This window comes from Ischnura elegans, chromosome 4 (assembly GCF_921293095.1).
Source record: "Ischnura elegans chromosome 4, ioIscEleg1.1, whole genome shotgun sequence".
NCBI classification, from domain to species: domain Eukaryota; kingdom Metazoa; phylum Arthropoda; class Insecta; order Odonata; family Coenagrionidae; genus Ischnura; species Ischnura elegans.
Genome location: NC_060249.1, coordinates 54,864,281 through 54,886,652, shown reverse-complemented (window position 1 = coordinate 54,886,652; position 22,372 = coordinate 54,864,281). Strand labels below are relative to the sequence as shown.

Sequence of the window (22,372 nt, the reverse complement as noted above, 5' to 3'; positions counted from 1 at the left end):
CTCAAAGTTTCTGAATGTGTGGCAACGGTTTCATGGATTTGATCTTCTCTATCTCTCCTTGAGCATTAAAATTAGGCCTCATACCAATAGTGGCATAAGTGACATATCAGCAGCCACCTGGACCATATAAATCATTGCTTTTATACTTAATTTATGTCCATTGCCTTTGCTTTCTCTATGAGAGGTCCTTAAACAAATCCAATGTATACTATACAATTAGTATGGGCAACCAATTATTTTCCCTTGTCAGCTACTTACAGTTAGCAATACATTTTGGGCACCTAATGGACCATGAATATTTTAATTTGAATCGTTGTGACGTACAGACTAAAATACGTGATCAACGTATCCAAAGCTGAACCCTCAAACCAATAGTCCAGCTAACCCTGGATAGTATTCCGTAAAAAACGTTCCTATCTTCGTCATTTACTCTCGGAGTAAGCATAAACAAGAGGGCTTTTAGGCTTTTGCACTTGCGACCAAGATTGAAATGGCAATATTCCAGCACACTTGGACGGATCTGCTATAGACTGACTACGGCGAGTTTCTTTCCGTAAAATTTAATGCTCACAAAGGTGGATAAATATCAGGATTTCAATAAAATCCATTCATTCGCATTTCAAGAGCTAGTTTTTCCGTTTCCCATAATAATGTTGAAGTTGGGAGTATCAGTTGGCCTTAGCTTTTGGTTACTAAGCAGCCACCTGGAACATTATAGTTAATATTTCCGATGAGCTTTCCCCACTCCCGTATAAAGTTAGATGAGAATCGAATGTTGATTTTCGGCCGTCGGATTCTCGACGGTGAAGCGAGCACTCTCACTGTTCTCGGAACCGAGAAACCATTCGCGCGGAACGACGGGTCGGCCGATTCCTTCACGTCGGGCCCGACATGCGGCTCTAACGCTGTCCTCTTTCGCACGGTCGTGGTCTATCGCTCGTCTGGGCGCCGCGACTGTCCGCCAGCCCGCCATGCACGCTGCATCTCAGGCTGCGAGCCTCCCAGGCGCCACCTACTAACAATGTCGAAGGAGAGAGAGAGTAGAGGCGTGTGTGACTTCATTTGTGATTCCGTTACAGTTTGCGCCAAGGAATGAGTCATTGTTTCTTTTGGCCGTCGAATCTGCTGGCGAGTGAGGTCCCTCCTAATACGGCCACGGATATGAGGAGGAGGTAATGAAAGCGATGCGCCCTGGTCTTAATGTGAATCAGTGGCGGGAATAGTATGGAGCTTATCTTTGACTTTAAACCTCGCGCTACCTGACGATAGTAAAGACGTTTAATGGCGTATAACGTGGATACAGAAAATAATTTAGTCTTCATTTTCCTGATCTCCCCAAAAAGCTCCAACGTAACTCCGATACCGCGAATGATGTTAATATACGGAATTGTAATTGCTCTAAAAATATAAATATATCATAATTTACTTCCTCCGCTCGTAAATTTTTCAAGCAAAATCTTACTAGTAATCATGTAACATGCGAGTCGGACCAGTAAGCCATGTAAATCTAATCGAGCGAATTCACTGGAAGTCATTGGTTGAAAGTTACATAATGTTGGAAATTTTCGTCATTATTCTTCGTGAACAACTGATATATTTGGTGGTGGTTAATGAAGCTCAGTTATGAATATCTCATTGATTAAATATCCATTTTAAAATGTTTACAATAATACCAAAACCAGCGCTCTTAATCGAATCCATCTTACAGCTTCTTTTTTTGGAAGTATTCTCACGACTGTTGACTTGAGATGATACGAACAGGATGTGATGTTTCAACCATGGCTCTACTATTTATTTTAGGTCGGTGTTTGTTGTGCTATGTTTTCGTTGGAGTGAGTTATGCTCGGTGTACCTATAGGGACGGAAGTTATGGTGACGAATTTCTTATGGCGATCTATGAAGATTTAATTCGCAAAGTTTTTCTGTATTCTTCCAGTTTCTATATATTCTAACCGAAGGATAAAAGTTTTATAAAATCATGGAAAATTATCGAGGATTATATTTTACTGCTTGCATAGTTATTTTTGTCGACTCAGCTTTCCCTTAATATCATAAATGCAATTAATAAAATCACGAGGTGAATAGCACTCTCCCTTAATTTGATATCACTCAGTCGAGTATCACGCCATATTTTCATTACATTTATCTAAGTAACTAAATGAATTTGCGCTGGAATGTATTTTATCCCGAAATATCAGTCCTTATTGGATCCTGAGCTACTATTTTTTATATTTCTGTGATTTTATCCATAACTGGGGAGATAGAGAGGGCACGTAAATGGCAGAGAAAATACGTTCTTCAAATTATTGTGTTCAATTTAAAATTATTTAGTAAGCCAAAATTAATTTAAATATCATTTTGTGTCCACTATTAAAAAAAACTATGATTTGGATACATTCGTGATACTTGAAGACGTCGTTGAAAATGCTTAAAATTTGAAAAGATATAAAGCGCTAAACGGTATACGTTTCGGACCATAATATATAATCAGTTGATAACTGGGAAGTCGTATAATTATTGTGATGGGTTATAAAGATTCTGAATCATCTCAACCGAGGAAATTTGTTTCTTCCATGTTATTTTAGTTTTACTATACACTGCTGAAGCTCCATCTTCAGTGCATGATAACCAGGTACGTTTTTTTTTTAATATTCTCAATTTATCAGCTTAATGGATGGAGCCTCTTGTAACAATCTCGGAAAATATTTTGAACTAAGTTTTGGGAAGGGAGGAAAAATTTTGGAAGATAAGATTTCAGTGGATATTGGACTTTTGTTATTTTTTTGCTCTTAAAGACTAATTTTAATGAGTTTATTGACAAATTATTTTTTTAAAATCTCCATTGCAAGTAATAATTTAAAAAGTATTATGGATGTTTGAAAAATCTTTGCTTTTTTTCGTAACTAACCGAAAACCTACTCCCCTTTTTTGAAGTTTTTTTTTCCAGAAGGTTATTTATATTCCGTAAGAAATATCAATTTCGGGAAAGATCAATAGACTAGGATATTTTTTGTATGGTTTAGAAATCCTGACAATAATTGATGGGAAAGATTTTAATTATTTTTTGTTTATAGTGTGCATTTTATTTTTTAGCTTCCTCATGTTCTTTTTTCTTGCATTGGAAGGGTTATTTAATCTTTGTAACTTCAGCGACTTTTATGGTCGAGGGTTTGATGTTAGTCGCTCTTTGAAGAATACTCGAAGACGCGGCTCATTGGGAAGAGGAATATTCATATGCATCCTACTAATCGAATGACCGATGACAGCGTCCTTTGATAAATGTATTTTTACATGATTTCGTTTCTTGGATCTTTCGATGGTTACGGTAATCGTGAATCGTGAAATATCATCACTTACACTTTTAAGACAGCAGGATGAGTGACGACCCAGTTTCACCTTTGAGGCAATGCACTGAAACGGGATTTTTCGTTGCGTCCCAAAAATCACGCAAAGCAATCCTTTCACAAGAATCAACATTTTCGACGTGATCCGCTGTGGTCGAAATCTGACAATACCCACTCTCGAGAAAGTTGTCAACTTTTGGCCTTCGAACGTGGCTTGTGATGCCAATGATTGGAGGTTTGTGGGTTCAAATACGGGTCAGGCCTCTTCGCTCAGCCATTCGCTTGGAGAGTTTTCGATTTCCATAGGTTTGTATGTAATTTGATCACGGATAATCTCCTCATATTAAAAAAACACTCAAGGTTTTGTAATTTTTTCGGTTTTGGGAATTTCCATCGTTTGAATATATTTATTATTACTCGATTAGTTGAAAAAGATTTGATCGAGTGTGCATTGTATAACTTGTGTGTGAGCGCTTGTAAGGAAGAAAGGGATTGTATTTTCTCTGACGAATGCCAACCTTTATACCAGAGGTCTAGAAAAAGGACCGGTCGAAATGGAGTGATCTATCTAAAATGGTGAAATATCTAAGATAAAAAAATGAAGTGCCTTCTTTTTGATTTCTGCGAGCGACGAGTAGTCAAAGCAATTATCATCAATGAACGAAAATTTCCATCGACTAAAATCTGCTGCACTTACCTGAAATCGTTTAAACGATGGATGAAGTTTTTTTAATAAGTAGTTCGTCCCGAAATTAGAATCGTCGAGCGTGATTAATACGCCATGTAATGCGCATATTTGTGATTGTGACATCTTTAACAAATAATTTTCGCGCGCGATATTGTAACATTTTTTTCCGTGATAGTCGAAAACCATCGAGGTTAATAGGCAACATTAGTGTACACTGTATGCGGATAATTCAGCCCTAATGTTTCAATACTTTTCCAGCTATTTGAGCCGGCCGCGCCGCCATTTTTACGTAGCTAACGCGTGTGGACTCCAACCATAGAATTCTTTGGCTAATAGCTCAAAAATTGGTACGGTGGCGAGCCAAAGTTTTAGTATTATCACAATCCTTATAGTTTGGCGAATATTATGTCAGTTTTCTTCACACATTTTTGTCAATCAACATTTTTCCTGTGATTAAACAAGTATTGCCATAAGATCCACCGTACTTTCAAATATTTTAGCCCGGAAATCCAATTTTAGCGGCCGTAGGTCGATTGATTAAAGCTAGATCTTTTGAAATTTCGTAAAATTTACGTTAACTTATATGCGAAGGAAAGCTGCACGATTCGCCAAAAACTGCTACGAAGGTAGAGCGTTTCACCGCTTTTGCATGAATTAGGGTATTAGCTCGGAGGCTATGGGCTGGGATTAAATTGATTGAGCAATTAAGAACAGATCTATGTCAGAGCGTCACGGAGAACATTATCTTAGAGCCTCTTCATTCTTCCTCGCCCGGCAGAAACGATACAATGAGAGAGCGATTTTGCCGAAAGGTTAGGCAGAGGAGTTCCTTTCTCCCCGGAACAGAGTACGACTAAATAAATTCCAAATCAAGCTGAACTCAGGCAGTCAAACAACTCACAACGCGAACCAGATTGTTTTCTTCTTTTTTGTATCCTCGTAAGAGAACGCATACCAGCCTATATACCGGTCAGTTATGGAGACGGATTACTTGCGTAAAAATTATGTTATCATCTTGAGATTTTCAGAGTAATCACAGTACACCTTATTCAACAGTTGACTTTATCTCAAATACTAAATAATTGATTGTGAGAAATTAATTTAAATTTAAAAGGTAAAATGGAAGGTCAAATTTGGGATGGAGGCGAATGCTGAAAACGATTGACCATGCATGCTGTGAAACTTTGAAAAAGATGGCGTACGTTTTCAGCGTCATTGAAAATGATTGCTCGAGCTGGATGAATACATCCTCACGCCACGCGCCTATTGTGGCGGCTTGCGGAGTAGTGTGTAGAAGAGCATAATTTCTCTCACGATCTTCCTTAAGTTCCAGTGGCACTGGGTGTTGAGCGGAGATGTGGAGGGTTGGCCACCGTTGGAGATGGGGGTAGTGAAACGGAGTGAGGAGGAGCATAAGGCGAGGTGGAATAAAGAAGCTACTCAACCGCCGCACCAAGAGGAGGTTGAACGACCTCGTGGAGAGGCAAGGGCCCCAACGGAGGACCTCGACCCTTCCACCCCCCAGGTGGCGTCTCCCCCAACACCATCTCCCCAATCTCGGCCGTAATTTCTGCCACCAATCCCCTCTCCCATTAGCCCTCGGCCTCCATTTAATTCCCATGAAACCCAGACGAGATCTAGTCGGGAGCGATCACTCGCCAATAAATAATTTTTAGTGCGGTTAGGTTTTTCGCTTCTCATCTTCAAAATGTGGTGTATTCCAGAGAGTAGCGGATCTCTGGCCGTGGGGCTCGGGTTCGCTTCTCCGAGGAGTTATTTTGCCGCTAGCCTAGCCTTTATATTGAGAGCATAAGACTGTTTTGGGAAAGAAAAAAACCACATCTTTTTTCTTAGCTTAATTTTGTGGGTCTTCGATTGAATTTCATATTTGATTTTAAACATTAATATAATTATTTTCAGTTCAACATATTTTCACGTTTTAGGCTAAGTTGTACTGATCTATTGAAAACTAAAAATTTCACCACATCTTCCATTGCATTGATTCTAATCTTCGGTACTGTATCAGCTGACTGATGACGTAATTTATTTTTGAACTCAGGAACGTAAAAATTCATTTCTAGGTTTAAAATATTTTTAAATGCTACTAAAGAATCTCGTCTTATGACAATTTTTGTTTCAAATGCCTCATAGAATTTAATAGAATTATTTTGTTGGAATTGCATAGAAATAGGCAGGAAAATGCATTGGCATTGTCGATATCCAGTGTGCCTTAATACATTTTTAACGATGTTAGTCAAGGTAAAAAAGTTACGTCAAGTTAGGTCATCATACCTCCATTAAGAAAATGCACACCAGCGAGAAAATGTATTATTTTCACATCTTCATGCGCTCATGGATTGAAAATTAACTCTAAACTGAAATTTCAATCGTTATAAACGTTAGTAGCTCGAAATTATGCCAAAATTGGGGTTGTTAATCATGGATGCAAAACACGAATTATGGTTCCTCATGAAGAACACTACGTCGAGTTATCCTATCGTTTAATAACATATTTTGAATTTTTATCTTGGGGTTGATGTCTTATGCATGAACTCTATTTCAAATGATGACATAGTTGACGTCTGGGTGAAGCAAGGCTCACACCATTGTTTGAAATTTTATTCTCTCACACTTCTCTACGGGCAATGGTTAATCGACCAATGCATCAAGGCTGGCGAGTTTTAATGATCTGGCTAGGTGCCAAGAAGATACGAGGGCTCGCCTCTAGAATTATCATACTTGGACCTCCTGCTGAGGTTTCGTTTGCATTTGCAACCACGGTGAAAGTAACATCCTAGACCTCTTGAAAACTATTCCGTGAAGTAAGGACTCAACTTATGGAATGAACGTGTCAAATTCAGTTATGGGGAACCGTTACCTGGCCCCTGTTGAAAAGGTGTGGGGAAGGGACGGGAATATTGTTGTGGAAAGTGTGCTAGATTTTCATCTTGAACGCTAGCGTTAGATCTAATTTTCGTAAAGAATATTCAGTGTTTATGGCTGCATGTTATTGAAAGTACTGATAATAGTACTGCAGTGCTTCATCTTACATACATTACGTGCGATGGTAATGTGTGCATTTTGGTAAGTATGACAAGTAATACTTACCATACTTGAGTATACTTTTCGTATCAGAAAAAAAACAGGGCCCCTATCTATCTCCTAATAAGATTCTTCTCTGAATCGAATTATCCGTGCCGGGGAAGTTTTGTCCGTGGGAAACTTTATTTCTTCCAGTATCGTGTGGCTTTTTGACTAACTGATCTGGCGATGAGAAGGAAAATATGCAATGGTAATGTAAAAACTTCCTCGTTTTTAATAAGAATGAGACACGGGGAGCTAACTAAAGATACAACTTTAGAAAGTTTGTTTCTGAAACAAATATATTTTCTCTTCCTCAAAAATTTTATGGAACTTTTCAGCAACAACTAATAAATCGGTTTAATACCTTTTTGTTTTTGGAGGGTATAGATAGTTGCTTGAAATATGATCACTAATTTTAATTGAATCCACCAATAATGAACTGGCTTATATCGCCTAAGATTCTAATGGTAAATGCAGCACAAGGATTCGAGTTAGGGTTGTGTTTTTCAATATTATAGGAAGTTGATGTTTCATCCCTAGTGAAAAGCTAGGGATGAAACATCAACTTCCGGCAAGAAAGCAAATGTTAAAAATCAATTTTCGGTTCACTCAAAATTGTGGCCAATTTTCCGAAGAATATTGAAAAATTTAATTTCTTATCATAGTTTTGATGTATTGGAGGCTATAGATTCGAATCTGTCCTTAATGTGGATTTTTAATACTACCATTACACTTCATCGCTTATCCTATCCAAAATATTTGGTTGGTATACAAAAAGGAAGACTGGTATCATCTTTCTTTTATAAATTAGAAACACCTAGAGTGGTTAAAGTTATACCATTTTTTCGGGAAACAAATAAATGTCTATTGTTCAAAGAATACAACATTTACTTTTCACGCACGCACTTTCGCCTCAGCCTTGCGGGTTTGTCTGTTTTTGAGAAAATAATCTAAAAATTGTGACATAGACCGCATTTGTGTAGGTAGCTCTATTATGGACGAATATGGTCAGCTACATGTTCAAGTGTCATTCCCCGTATTTTAGCTTCATGAATATCCCTACTGACTGTCGATAAGTATTTCATTTAATGTTATCGAAGCTGAAGCTTCCGTGGACATGTGCACGCTTAAGCATTAAACTGATGTCGTTACTTTGCAGCTGTCGACTAAATGAGTCGTCAACTTTGCTCTAGCGCTTGAAAATGGCAGTCGCGTTTACATCTCCGAATAACAAAGGGAAGGAGTTGCCTTAGTCACATTTAGTTTTGTTTTTATGCCCATATATATCTTCATGGTAATTTCTGGCGGCATCATTATAGATGCAACAGCACCGAACTAATCGCGTTCCTCCGTCTAACCTGCGAGTCATTGCTCACTATCCCCGACTCATTGGTACTATACAAACTCGAATGCGTGCTTCTGCTTGGTCGCCTTTGATTTTTTCTGCACGATAATTTCGAATTAGCGGCACTTACAAAGGAAAAAACGTGCTGCCACCGAGCGCTCAAGGTCTCACTCGGTTTGTTTTCGTTTTAACTAGTGAATCTCGTCTCTTTCCTCAAGGAATTCCTTCATGAATTTTGCAGGATTTATTGAGTGTGAAATTTTCTTTGTGTGTCCTGTAAGATACTGATTCTCGGAATAGTTTGTGAAGCACGAAAGGTGCTGAGGTCGTAATTGACTTTAAACTTTCGTTGTCCATGTTCGTCAATATTAATGGTTTTTGAGGTAACCCGCTTCAAGATTCTAAAATGGCCAACGTTTCCTCTCCTATACAGAAGACCTCATCAGGCCATTGGCCCTGATGAGGTCCACGGCATAGGAGAGGAAACGTTTGCCATTTTAAAATCTTGACGCTGGTTACCCCAAAAGCCATTAATATTGATGAGGTGTCCTTGTTTAAACATACTTAACTTAACCTTAGATTGAACAAGAAAAGAATGGAGGCCTTCGAGATGTGGTTGTGGAAGAGGAAGTTAATGTGGACGGATAAGAAGAACGGCGAAGTTATAGTCATGGAGGGCGCGAAGAGAAAAATTCTGGAGATACGGAGGAAACACAAGGTTTGGATGGAGCGAGTAATTAGCAGTAAACCTACCTCAACTGGTGGAATACTTAATGTATAATAACCTATGATTGATCTTGGCCCCAGCCAAAGGTATTCACGCTACCGGCCCATTCGGAATTTCCGCAGTAACGTATGCGATTCTGCCGAAGGACGAGAGTCCCCTACTCCGGCCAAGACTTGATCTCTTGTTGCGGAGCTGAAATGGCATGTCGAGCATGTCCGCAGAGCTCTCCAAAGTGTCTCCTCCGCCTCGGTCGTGGTGAATTGTCGTCTCTTTGCATCCATAGCTCGCCCTTGCCCCTCCGGCCCACTCCACTCTCCAGTGTGAATGCTCTCAAGAGCCGTCGACCTTGTGGTGTCGCTACCGCCGCCGAACAAGTCACTAACGCTCGGTCGCACGCCCTCCCGCGCCCTGCCATTGGCGCTCTTTCTCTTCAACATGTCTATGGGGGAAAAAGGTTCTGCTTCTAGCAAGTAGGTGTGCGCGTGTTTGTCTGTTGAACTAAACGGGGGCCCCGGCGAGGTAATTCTGGGCAGTAGCGTGTTACACCTTTCGGGGCAAGAGGGAACAAGGTCAAGCTAAGATGGGGTTGAGCAATTACAATCACGGACTCGTCCAGGCACTTAGCCAGGGTGGGGGCTGTATTCCCCTCCCCCCCAAATGTTTTCCCTGGTGGCGACTGCCCGCCGTACATATCCTAAGGAGACAACTTTCCGAGGGGCACTTATTCTCTCACTTTTCCTTAGCTTTAGAAAGGTGTGGACTGAGATGCGGGCATCAGATGCGCAATTAGCTGAAAATCGGGTAATATTAACTACTTCCGCCAGAGGCCTTAAGTTATACATTTTTCAAAGAACCAGGTGGATTTAGAAGACAAACGTCTACGGATACCAAGCCATTATAATTAAGGCTATTTCAGTATAAACCTACGGTGAAAATAAATTTCTGCATTGTTAAACGAAATTTGTATTTTATTTTATAGAGTGGATGATGTTTTGGGTAGCCCAGTGGTTAGAATGTTGGGATGCTGATCGGATGGTCTCAGGATGAAATTGCGGGTGAAGACGACCGACACCCTGAGACGAAAATCCTCGAGGTTCGAGGTGGCTCAGGGAAAGGAGCTAAATGGGAAGAGAAAAATTCTGGAGATACGGAAGAGACATAAGATTTGGATGGAGCGAGTAATTAGCGGTAAACCTACCTAAACTGGTGGAATACTTAATGTATGATAACCTATGATTGATCTTGGCCCCAGCCAAAGGTACAATCTATTCACGCTACCAGTCCATTCGGAATTTCCGCAGTAACGTATGCGATTCTGTCGAAGGGGTGAACTCTGTCCACACATATCCAAAACCAATGTAAGGGTTGAATCTCTGAATGTGTGATAATACTTTATGTTTAAAATACACGTGACTTTAAAAAATGTTACGACGCACGATTAAACTGATTGTTGGATTGTTATATACTATTACGCATCTCCAAGCGGTGGGATAATACAGCTTAATCGCTAAAACAATTACTCATTTCGAGCGGTGTCCGGGCCTTTTGTGCCTTCTCACATTTACGCCCTTAATTATGGAATTAATACCATAATAACATTTCAAGGAGAGATGCCAACTACAATTCGTATTATAAAATTGTGTAATATACTTTTTTTTAAACTTGTATTGATGGCATTTGAGAAGCGTTTTGGATTGATCGTTTCCCTACTGATCCTAGGGTTCGGGGCTCGAATTCGAATGAAGCCTTCTGACACCCCCAAAATATATCCTCACGGTGTGAGGTGGGTTAGAGAAAGGAACTGCCCCCTCCTACCTTGATTGTGAGTAATTCAAACGACTGAGGTTTAGTCCAAAGTGAGTTCTGCCCACATCTACCCCCATATCAAAGCAACCTCTGTGTTGATAATCTGACTGATGGTTGACTGAGTTTCCATTTATTTTATTAATATGGTCATATCATAAGTTGTAGTTTTATTAAATAAGCTCCACTATAGGTAATGTGATCATAAATATTTTTCATTAATCTGCGTAAATACCTTCAGAACCACTTTCCGGCTGCGCTACCAATTCCTAAAGGTCGCTCTGCCTCATGAATTATGATCCGTACGTGAGGGTGAATCGGGCAATAAAGGATGAGCAAAAATATGAGTTTAGAGAATAATATTTTTTAGGTACAGTTACTGAAGAAAGCGGGCTGAGCCCTAAGGTATTTGAACCAAATGATATGGAAAAATACCTAGCAGTGGTATTTTTTGTGCCAGGTCTAATGATTTTAAAACTATTTTTTTTTAATTTTATATGAGAACAAATATTAAACCCACTAGATATTTTTTTCTCTTATTACCTTGAATTCTTTTCTTGTAATTTTTATCGACGAATGACGGTGTACCTCATTGATACATCTACAGGATAGTAATTTCGTGTCAGGCGCTTTTAGCAGCAAATATCCGTCATTTTGTTCGCTTTACCTAGTATTTTTACCAAAACTCTGATAGAAATGTTGTCATTCATCCCATTCTGTGTAGTTTTACCGCCAAATGATGTTCTCCACTCTGATTATTGTCATAGTTTTGTTTGTATGGATTGTAAATTTTCATAATTTATATTATCTATAGCGTTTTTGAATTTTGCGGAACAAGGTTTGTTCGCAACTGGCGGTGGACTCTCGAAATATTTTAGAAAGTATTAGCAATTGTGAATCGAGAGAACGGCATCAAGTGCGCTGCCACCACTCGTACAATTTTTTATGTAAGAAAGTGCCGTAGTATTCTCCAAAATATTGCATTTTATTAATGAAGACCAGCCTAAAAACTGAATAATAATTCCTAAAATAGATATTTCTCTCCCAGAGTCATGGAAGATATGTTTTCAAGGCCATCAAAGAGTTTTTGCTTTCCCCCAGTGAAACCCATTATATCACCATTTATTCTTGCATATTTCCCCGTCGTATTTATTAGGTTAAATGACATAAAACATATTTACAGATTGATGCATCCTATTAACAGCGATTTCAACGGATTTCTGGTCGCAAACTAAGTCTTCGGAGTAATGTCATTACGCAAATATTCATTGAGAGCTCTTTAGTCTCAGATATGGCAATGAGTTTTCTACTGCCAACCATTGTCTTGACGCATCCACTATGTGAAATAAAATCTCGTTAGATAAGTGGGCACGTTTCTTAGAATACCGTTTTTTGGACTCGGAAAGTTTGATTTGATTCCAAGAAGGAAGTGTACACAGCATTCTCGTGATTGGAATTCAGAACATTTTTTTCATTAAATCACTTCTGTTAGAGTTAGGTAAAGCCGTCATAGTTGAAACCCAAATTCATTATGGGGTTTCTTTTCATAACTGATAACAGTATATTGGGCGACTTTTTAGCAAGTTGTAATTTTTTATGATTTCAAATGGATTTCTCTAAAAATAGCATAGAAATCATATAAAAGCAACATATGTTAATACTTATAAGATAAAAAATTAAATGAGTAGGAGAAAAATTTACTACCGAATATTATTTCGCATTAAACCTCTCAATCGTAATTGCCGTAAGAGTTTCCTTCGCAGTAAATGCCCTTTATGAACGCTACGGCGTAATTTCTCATGGTAATTGTGGTTGAACTGTGATGAATGCTCTACGTCTTAAAATCATTTATCGACATTGTGGCGCCAAGAAATGAGATTAAAGAGATGAGAAAAATTATTCGCAATTATCGCATAATTGGACGAAAAATTACTATCTTGGTGATTCGCTTCGTATTTTCCTTTCAGCTAAATATAAGAGGACCTCTGTGCGGCGCGTAGCCGTCTTTATTATTATCATTTTCTAATTTTTTGCTTTTTCTGGAAAAATTATCGTTCTTAAAGATGAGACATTATCATTTTCTAATAGTCCAGGAAATGAAGCACTTTGGCTTGAAATTCTCTCAAGTTGCATCGATTTACGTGAAATTTTGACGGAAGGTAGGGAATAGACCAACAATCAAAATCTATATCATTCCGACGTGCGCTTTTACCCTGGTGGTGGTTTCCACCTCATCTCGGGGGTGGAAATTTTATAATATTTTGACCATAGAAATCGATGGACAAATTAATTCTAATTGTAAGCAAAAAGTTTTCATTACATTTTTTCGTAAATTTAGTATTTTTCGAGTTATTTGCAATTAAAAGCTACTGTTTTTGACGAAAAAAAATCAACGTTTTAAATCGGTTTTTCGCAAATAACTTGAAAAATACGCATTAATAAAAGAAACCGTGAATTGCAAAATTGTCGCTCACAAAACAACAAAGAAATATTTTTAAAATGTTCCCATGACAACCAATAAGAACCTAGATACGGCTTCTTAATGGATAGATTTTGTTTTTGAAACGTAAATTTTAGAGATCCAATGTCAAATAGCATATGCATTCATATGCATTTTTCGAGAAAAGCCTAGGTTTCATTTTTAAATTCCTTTCTTAACAAACATAAAAAGTCTTCAGCACGAGAATTGAGCAACTTATGATAAAAATAAGGTCAGTCCCTACTTTTTTCTACGAAAAAAATTAGTGCAAACAACAATCTAATCACCACCCTAACTAAAATTGATCGTTTTCCTTTAACAGTTCTCTTTATTAAGGTACTATGAATTAATCATACAAGTTTGATTAATTAAAAATCCTTAATTTTGCAAAAATTGGAGCAAAAAGTGAAAACACATTTCTACAATTTCGTAAATACTGCTCTAATTTTTAAAATAACACCATAAATTTTGGAAATACGAAATAATGTTAGTGTATGCCACCTCTAAAAAATAAAAAGCGCCCATCGGCTTTATGTAGATTTTGAATTGGATTTAAGATTAGCCTAATCCCAAATTTTTATGCAAATCGATTCAGTTTGAAAAAATTGCAAGGTTTTGCTCTTTTTTGAGCTTCTTTTCCTGGCCTAGTATGGGCGTTTTTATGCGATGTATAAATATTTTGTTTGAATAATTGTTTAATGAAATTGAGTGCCAGGTTGTTAATATGGATATTATTTCTGAAAAATTCGTCCTTTGAAATTTGGCTGTTGAATGAATCAGTACCCTTCTCGAATCCTTTGAATTATGGTCAATTTACATTCGTATTTTGCACATTCGCTTTGTAGTTGAGAGGTGCGCTCAGAAATTTTAGTCATTAGGGAATTCAATGATTATAAATAGTTAAATGGTAAAATACCATGCTTTGGAAACGATGGAATTACCTTTCACCCTTCCTGTAAGTTAGGACTTTTTTGGAGATAGTTTTTTCTGGATTATTGCTATAGTAAAATTATGGAAAAATGCCAACAATATTTTTGTTGACTCTCTATAGAATACTATTATCCTCAGCAGCATAATTATTAATTAATTAATTAATAATTAATACAGCACGCTAACTAGTATACACTATTTCAAGCGGATTCATCATTTTCTAATATTTGAGCGATTCGGTACCATATCTTGTTCTTGTTGAGAAAAATCCATTTGAACATAGATGGCTCCAATCCTTCTGTTGGCAGTCGTTTGTTTAAATGGCCAATTAAATTGCAGAAAATGCACAGAATCTTACTCACCATAGTTCTGGGATTGATGTCGGGTTGCTTTTTAATCAATAACGGTTTTGACAAATATTTCTCGGGTTTGCATCCAGGTTAAAGCTTTTATGTAAGCCGACGTCCGAAACGTCGGCTTACATAAAAGCTTTAACTTGGATGCAAACCCGAGAAATATTTGTCAGAAGTATTCACCAGGAAAAACTTAAATCGTTTAATAACGGTTTTGTTTCTAAATCACGTCAGAGTTGGTTGAAATTAGGCAGTGGAAGCGCAATATATTATCGACCTTATGTTATAAGCGACTGAAGTGAAAGATTTATTATCCGGGAGAGACTAAATGGACCATCACGTCGGCATACCAAATCGGGGATGAGCGTCTACATGCGTGCTTTGCCTCGCGATCAAAAACCTTATCAAAATATATCCAAACCCGTTTGTTTTGAGCCGATTTGGTTAGCGGAAACGTTGTCTGAAACATCTTCAATCTCAGCGTGTTTGTTTTGCTCATTTTGTGCCGGGATTATGCCAATCGAAAATCCAATTTGGGCGTTGGCAGTGACGTTATTTTTTTTCAACCAGATCGCTGAGAATGAATTGTCGCGAAGAAAGAAGGACGAATTTTTCGTGGAGGGTTCAGACCGCTGGGATGTTCGCTGAAATACAGCCTTGAAGAGGTCAACTACCTCCAGCTCCCTCGCCCCCTCTCCCTTCTCCTACGTGTTTCGATCTACTGTTTCGCCACGTTCTCGTTTCGAAGGGGAGCATTCGCTATAGGCAGGAAGGTATGCAAAATGAAAACTGTAAAAAGAGAAAGAGAGAGATACATATCGAAGAGGAACGGGTTCGCAGATTTCAGCTGCGACACTCCGCTTGTCCGTATGGACAGGGATATTAAGATTCCATTTATTTCCCTTCAAATGACTGGTGTTTTTATGCCTACGTCTCACCTAAGTTAATGGGAACTGGTTAGTTAATATTGTATTAAAATGCTTTTGGGTTGGAAAATTCGGTATTTATATATAGCATCAGTTTCACGATTCGTGTCACAACAGTGTGCCAGTGCTTTGAGATAGCCTATCGTTTTCGTGGTTGAATTATACGCTAATTGTCACTTTTTGTTTTCCGATAATTTCATGATTTCGTAATAGCTGTCTTGATTTTAAACAAGAGTCTCGAAAATTCCCATCGTAAAGCAATAAATTACAACGAGTGATACATGGAAACGGTAGCTGGTTAAGAATAAGTCTAACCCTGGCCAGCACCATAGTTTGGGGAGGATTTTCATCCTATTCCATACAGTAACTCAGTTATAATGCTTTTTCACTGGCAACACTTTTTAATAATGTGGCTGATTCGGTGGGAACTTCGTTCAATTTCATTATATTTGCTCATTTAGTTATATTCATCTCATGTGAGATGAATTCAGCTGCTTCGAATTCTGTGTGGAGCACATGTAATGGAAAACGGTTTACTTTTATTTCTTTGACAGTGCACTCTGTTGTGTGATGAATTAAAAGCAGCCATTTACTTTTGGCAGCGATGTAGAAACTTATCGTCTTATCCTTGTGAATTAATTCGAGTTTACCCTTGATTGTGGAGATTTATTCTCGGATGTGAAGAGTCAAGGTAATGGTAGGTCTTATGGAACGTGGTTCAAATTAGGAATACTCCTAAGCTCCTCGCACTGTTAAAAACCAGAATGAGAAATGTAACGCCGATCTATTCGTTATTTTAGTTTTAAATCTCAAACTTTAACCGGTTTATCTTTGCTATGATAGTTCACCGTAGGGTTTACTATACTCCGATACAATGATATTATCAGAGCTAGTGTCACGTAATGTCTCATCGCATAAATATTTTTTCCTACCAACATCCAGGATCCTTGTGCCAGTACTCCACAGCACATCTGAGCCCGCGCTTTCCTCCTTAACACTTGCCGAGCAATGCTATCGCCTCAATCGCGTGGTACTGCCCGCGTTGGGACCTATCGCCTTCACCCTATCGCTATTCACCTTTCTCCGCTCCATTTAGCGTGCGATCGAGATCAAGATCTTCAGACAGCGGCGTTTCGCATTTGTATTCCCCTCTATGCGGTGTCCAAGGCATCTCGTTTGCTGCCACATTAGTTGGATAGATGTGTGCCGTTACGGTCGAGGATGACTCACATACTGCGAACATGCGTTGAAGTCTCCAGAGGCAAATGGGTGCTACGTATCTCTTCCTGTTGCAGTTTCGCTAACACTGCATCAAATCAGCGATCAAAAATGCGTGATGACGTTTTGATTCTCCTAGTGGATGCTCATCCAAAGCGAACGTTTCTTAGCTCTCAAATGTATTAATCGGTGTGAGCAAGGCGGTGGTCGCGTTGAATTCTGTTAGTGTTGAGATAGAGGAGCAAACTTCAAGATCATAGAGAAGATGAAGGACCACATTCCTTAGGCATTGATGTTACACTATCTTAAAAATTGTGTCGCACCTCAGTGTGATCTTATGTGCACCTTAAATGAAGTTTCACGGAATGTTCTCAGTATTGCAATCCTACGATTGGTATAGCGAAGCCCTCCGTTTCTCTTTTTCTCGGGCTTGTTCCATCAGTTCCCTGATGTTATTCTTCCTTGTGCACTTCTTTATCAGTCTTTTCTCTTTCATCTTGGTCTTCAAATCATCAAATTTCGTCTTGGTCTTCCTCGGGGGACGTTTCCTTCATTTTTTCCCTCCATTATATTCCTCACCAAATTGTACACAGCGTTTGACGATATTTAGTACTCCATTCTGACAATAAGTTTAAAACATCCCATTATTTTTTCACTCCTTTGTCCACCTGCTTTGGCGTTACCACATTCTCTGGAATTTTTTTGCAATAAAAGTTTAACACTACAGAACTACCCAAAAAAAGTGTTATGTTTTGAGCGCTGGGGAATGTACCTACTTCTATCTAAGTAACTCAACAGCAGGCCCTTTTGACAAACAAACTCACAGTTTACTTATAATGCTTACGTGCGATGTATAGGTATTATGTTACGGAGAGTTTACGCTAGTTCTGACCGGAAGTGAACATATGTTGTATTTTTTTCATCCTTAGTGGTATGCTTCTTTCAACTCACATATGGCTTGCATGATTGTAGATCGCACGGAGTCTACTAGATAGTCTACACGACTAATAAAAACTAAGAATATTTATGGTGCCGCAAGTGTTTTCGTCGTCCTTGGCTTAGATTTTACTATCTTCGAAGGACAGGCAGTCGTGTTTTTTTATTTTATTAGACTTTATGGTATGATAAAAGAGGAGGTATATATTTCATCTTGATGGCGACAAAAACCCCATGGCTAGTCTTTTAAATTAATTTCAACAAATATATTCTCAAGAATTGCTACGCTGCCTTTTGCTCAAAATTTGCTGGCGATTATGAAACACGAGGACGAGCCTCTATCGCTTTATCGGTCGTATTTTGTCTTTTTCCTGATATATTATTTATTTGAAACTTATGCTATCATCTTGAAATTTTCAGGTAGATGGAATATACCTATGTCAACACTTATCTGTATCTCAAGTGTAGAAAATTTCCCTCTGAGAAAAGAAAGATATAAAATCAAATTTTGGAGGAGTCAACTCTATATACCTTGAAAAATTTCAAGATGATAGTTTGAGTTTTAGCTAATTATTACCCCCGGAAAAATTGGACCATTCGGGTGGGAATAATGAGTCCAATGTTATTTTAAGTATGGTAAGTTATATTCTAGTATAGTAAGGTCCTCATTTCGCACATCAGCAATTTATTCTGCTTAGGTCACAAAAACTGATAAGACGAAGGAATGGAATGTATGCCATTCGAACTACTGCAAAAGTAAGGAAAAAAATGTATTTGCTCTCCCATGACAGTCAGATTCCTATTTTAGCCCTCGACTTTAAAGATGGAGGCAGCTGGATGAGGTAGCGGTAGAAGCTCCCGTATATGCTGAAGGTGCGCTTATGGGTATGTTGGACGACAGCGTTCAGGATACGCTAACCATTAAGTGTGTTGGTTTTGTCAAGTCTGGATATGACGTACTTCCTCGTCTGGAGTGGTTACATTTGGTGGAGCAGAGTAGGGCAACCAATAATTATCTACATTAATCAGCTTTTGGCTGTTGTACCTGAAGTTATGGGCATTTTTCCCAACGGACTGTAAGAAGCTTCAGAGACGCTTTTCGTATTTTCATCGTATGGAGGTGTAGTCGACCTCAAAGGTCTTCATTTAAAATGCTTATCAAGCACCTAAGTGGTAATTTTATGACCATCAGAAAATGAGATCGTAAGCTTTTTTGGCGAATTATCCGAAGAAATTCCTCTCGGGTTCTCTTCTATTTAAAATAATTCGACGCATATAGTGATCCAAGTGAGCATCGTAACGTCTGCCATGAATCATTTTACCCTGTAAAAAACACGGTAAAATTTTAGTCGACCTTCTAGAAGCTATCCTGGGATATTGCCATAGATTCCTACCAATATAATCTTTTGGTATTTTCTTCCTGGTTTCTGGATAGGTTTCTCAGATGAAATTTTCAATTTTAGGCAAGGATATTACGTATATCTAGAGTAATTAGTGATGAATTTATGAATATTTATCAATTTATATTTCGTAATAGGTTTCAGATTTCTCGGCTGCTTTCCGATTTGTATTCATGCTTGATTGTAACTATTGAAGACCACAGAAACGAGTGACGAACGGTGTCTCTTCCTCGTGTACGAAATTGCGTCATTAAAATATTCATCGGTATATCCGTCTGCTATGTACGTTATATGAAGCCATTAACGATAACATTCCTAGTTTTGATCTACGCCTTTTATTTCTCATGCGCTCACAATATATTTTGTATAACATGTTCCAATTATTTGGGCATAAGCGGTTTTTAGTCGCTTTGTTTGACCTTGAATATAATTTTGACTGGATCGATTCTCGTAATAGTTCCTTAGTTTGGGTACCAATGGAACCTGTGGCCGTGAAAAAGGCGATATTAAAGGCCATATTCTACGAAGTTATACAAATTAATGGTTAGCAGTTTTATACTTCGAAACTAATAATCAGCATTTCAAGCCATTATTTTACCTTTTTTCGCTGAATTGTTGATTTAAATCTGACCATTAAATGAAATGCACGAAAAAATTTCAGTTTAATAATTTTGCTTTTAGCCATAAATTATTATTCTATGATACATATACACGGACAAAGTTTGTGAAACGTGTGTGGACCAGCAGAATGCCTTAATATTCACATTCTATCATTTAGCCATTACTTACCAGTGTATGATCTCTTTCATGCAAGCACATTTCGTCTAATCGAAATTAATATCTATCCCATCATAATTGAAATTTCAATAAAATTGGGAAGATCTTATACTGGCATTTCCTGCTCATTTTTTCCTTGCGACCGCGAGATTCGCAAAAAAAGAAGAGACCTCGCTCAGCAAAAAGAAGAGATGTGATGGGCCGACAGCATCCACGACTGCCACGGCAGTTGGGAAGTTCTCCGCGACCTCGCATCCCACACCTCCTCCAGCTCCCTTCCTCCCCGCTCATTTCGGATACTTTTGGCCCACCTCCATTTTGCACAAGAGTGCCTCGAGAGGTTAACGAACCCATTCCTCGCCTCCCTACCCCCTTTACCCAGCAGCCGCCCGTGCCATCCCTCTCCGAAACAACCCTGCCACTTCACTCTGCAATCTTTGCCCCCTCTCTCCTACCAAACCAAAACGACTTCGGCTCCCAGATAGTGATGCTGGGACACGATCCTCTTTATCTCCCTCCCTTCCCCGGCCCTCCGCCTCTGAGTTCATCACCTAATCCATCGGAGAGGGCCTAGGCTTCGTCCTCTTGCCTTCTTCTCTGTCCTCATTCCACACTACACATTGGCTAAACGATTACTTTTCTGTATCGAATACAAATGGTCTTGGTAGATTCCATCATCACTTACTGAGTTGCGATTACTTTGCACTCGCGATTCCTGCCCGTTTGCACTACTTCTAGCAATTTCTTGTACTTGTGATTCCTAGTTGTATCCACTTCCACTGACGATTCCTTATTCTCGATACTTTATGTTTAAATATCTACGTAGTGCATCTGAAAAATCGAGCACGGATTCCTTTGTAGCGATTACATATATCAGACACATCTGCATTCTAAACAGAACTCGTCTCTCTAAAAGAGAACCAATATAATAGAAGTCTCCAGTTTTTTTCATTCAATTTACTATTTCCATTTTCTGTCATCTTTCGTGATTTTTCTGTCTTTATTTTCATTTTCTTTCTGACAAGTTATTAAAACACGAGGGGCTGTGATAGAGAGTAACCAAGACAAAAGGCTGCATTTTTGTGACTCATTTTTGATGGACGTTATTGTGATTGAATAAATGAGCTATTCCGATTTTTCGCTAACTTTTTGGCATATTACTTCGTTGATAAAAATGGGTTCGATTCAATGTGTCATTCACGTTTAATTGTTGGAAGATTGATTCTCGGATTTTGTAGCGAAAAAAATTGATAATCGATGATTTCACGGCACCATTTGCTCCTTACTTTCACGCATTAATGCATATCATAGAGGGGAGTATGAATGGGGGAGAGAGTGCTGGCCCCTACCGAAATGAGAATAAGTTTTAATATAACTTTATATCGCCCGACACATAGAGCTTTGTAGTACCTCCCATCACTCTACTAGGATTATCGTTCTACCTTTTCTTAAATTTCGCACATGTTTCAAATCAAAGTATCATGGTGTGTCCTCATTTTAACTTTCTTAACCTAACCTTAATTGTTATTTCCCTCACCCAAGATAAAATCTATTAACGTTGCTGCTATCATAGGTCATGAGTACGGTTTTATAGTGTTCCTGGAACGAAATAAGGGTTGTTTGCATTCTAGCTGAAGACATTGATCGAATTATGGTTGGTCTTGGATTCGCGAACTCATTCGCAAATAGCGACTGAATATTACACGTTTTTAAACTGTCGCGGTGTGCGGATTTTTTTTCACCGTTGTCGATGTTTACAAAAAGTGATTTTTGCGATCTCTGAGCTTTGTCGTCGTCGGCGGCTGCCGGCCACTTCCCTTCGACCGTCCCGTTAAGCGACGGACTCTACGTCCTTTTGCACGCCAACCCTCCGGTTTCCTCTCACACGTGTATCACTCATCTGGCTCCACCCTTTACGTCCTGGGAAGCGTGGGGCTTGGATTTATTAGCTGTTCGGTGCGGCCTTTTGAGAGCGCCCGGTGTCTCACACACATCTCACAAGAGAGCGAATTCTCCTTTCGGACTGGAACACGTGGCCTTCTCGTGGCATCGTTTGCTTACAGATTATTTCGATCGTACTCCTCAGTATGACCGTTATTGCCGATGAGCTTAAAACCGTAGACGAAAGCATAAATGGTTTCATAGATTTTTATTATAACTAATGGTTTGGGACTCGCGAGTGACCTTTGGTCGAGATCTGTGTTGTTTTCTCCTTACTCACTCACTACTGCTTAAATCTCAAGGTAGAATTAAATCGGTGAGAATAAAGCTCGCCCCGAATTAAGCCACATACGTTCAGGATTCACACATTCAGGGAATGGTGGCCATATCGTTCTTTTTTTTAATCTCAAACCACCGGATA

General features: G+C 38.7%; 1 protein-coding gene across 1 annotated transcript in view; it reads right to left on the bottom strand.

Moving 5' to 3' along the window:
• The window catches only part of LOC124157519 (clotting factor B-like), a 58,338-nt gene that overhangs the window by 12,204 nt on the left and 23,762 nt on the right, over positions 1-22,372 (bottom strand). The gene's annotated exons all lie outside the window — the stretch shown is intronic.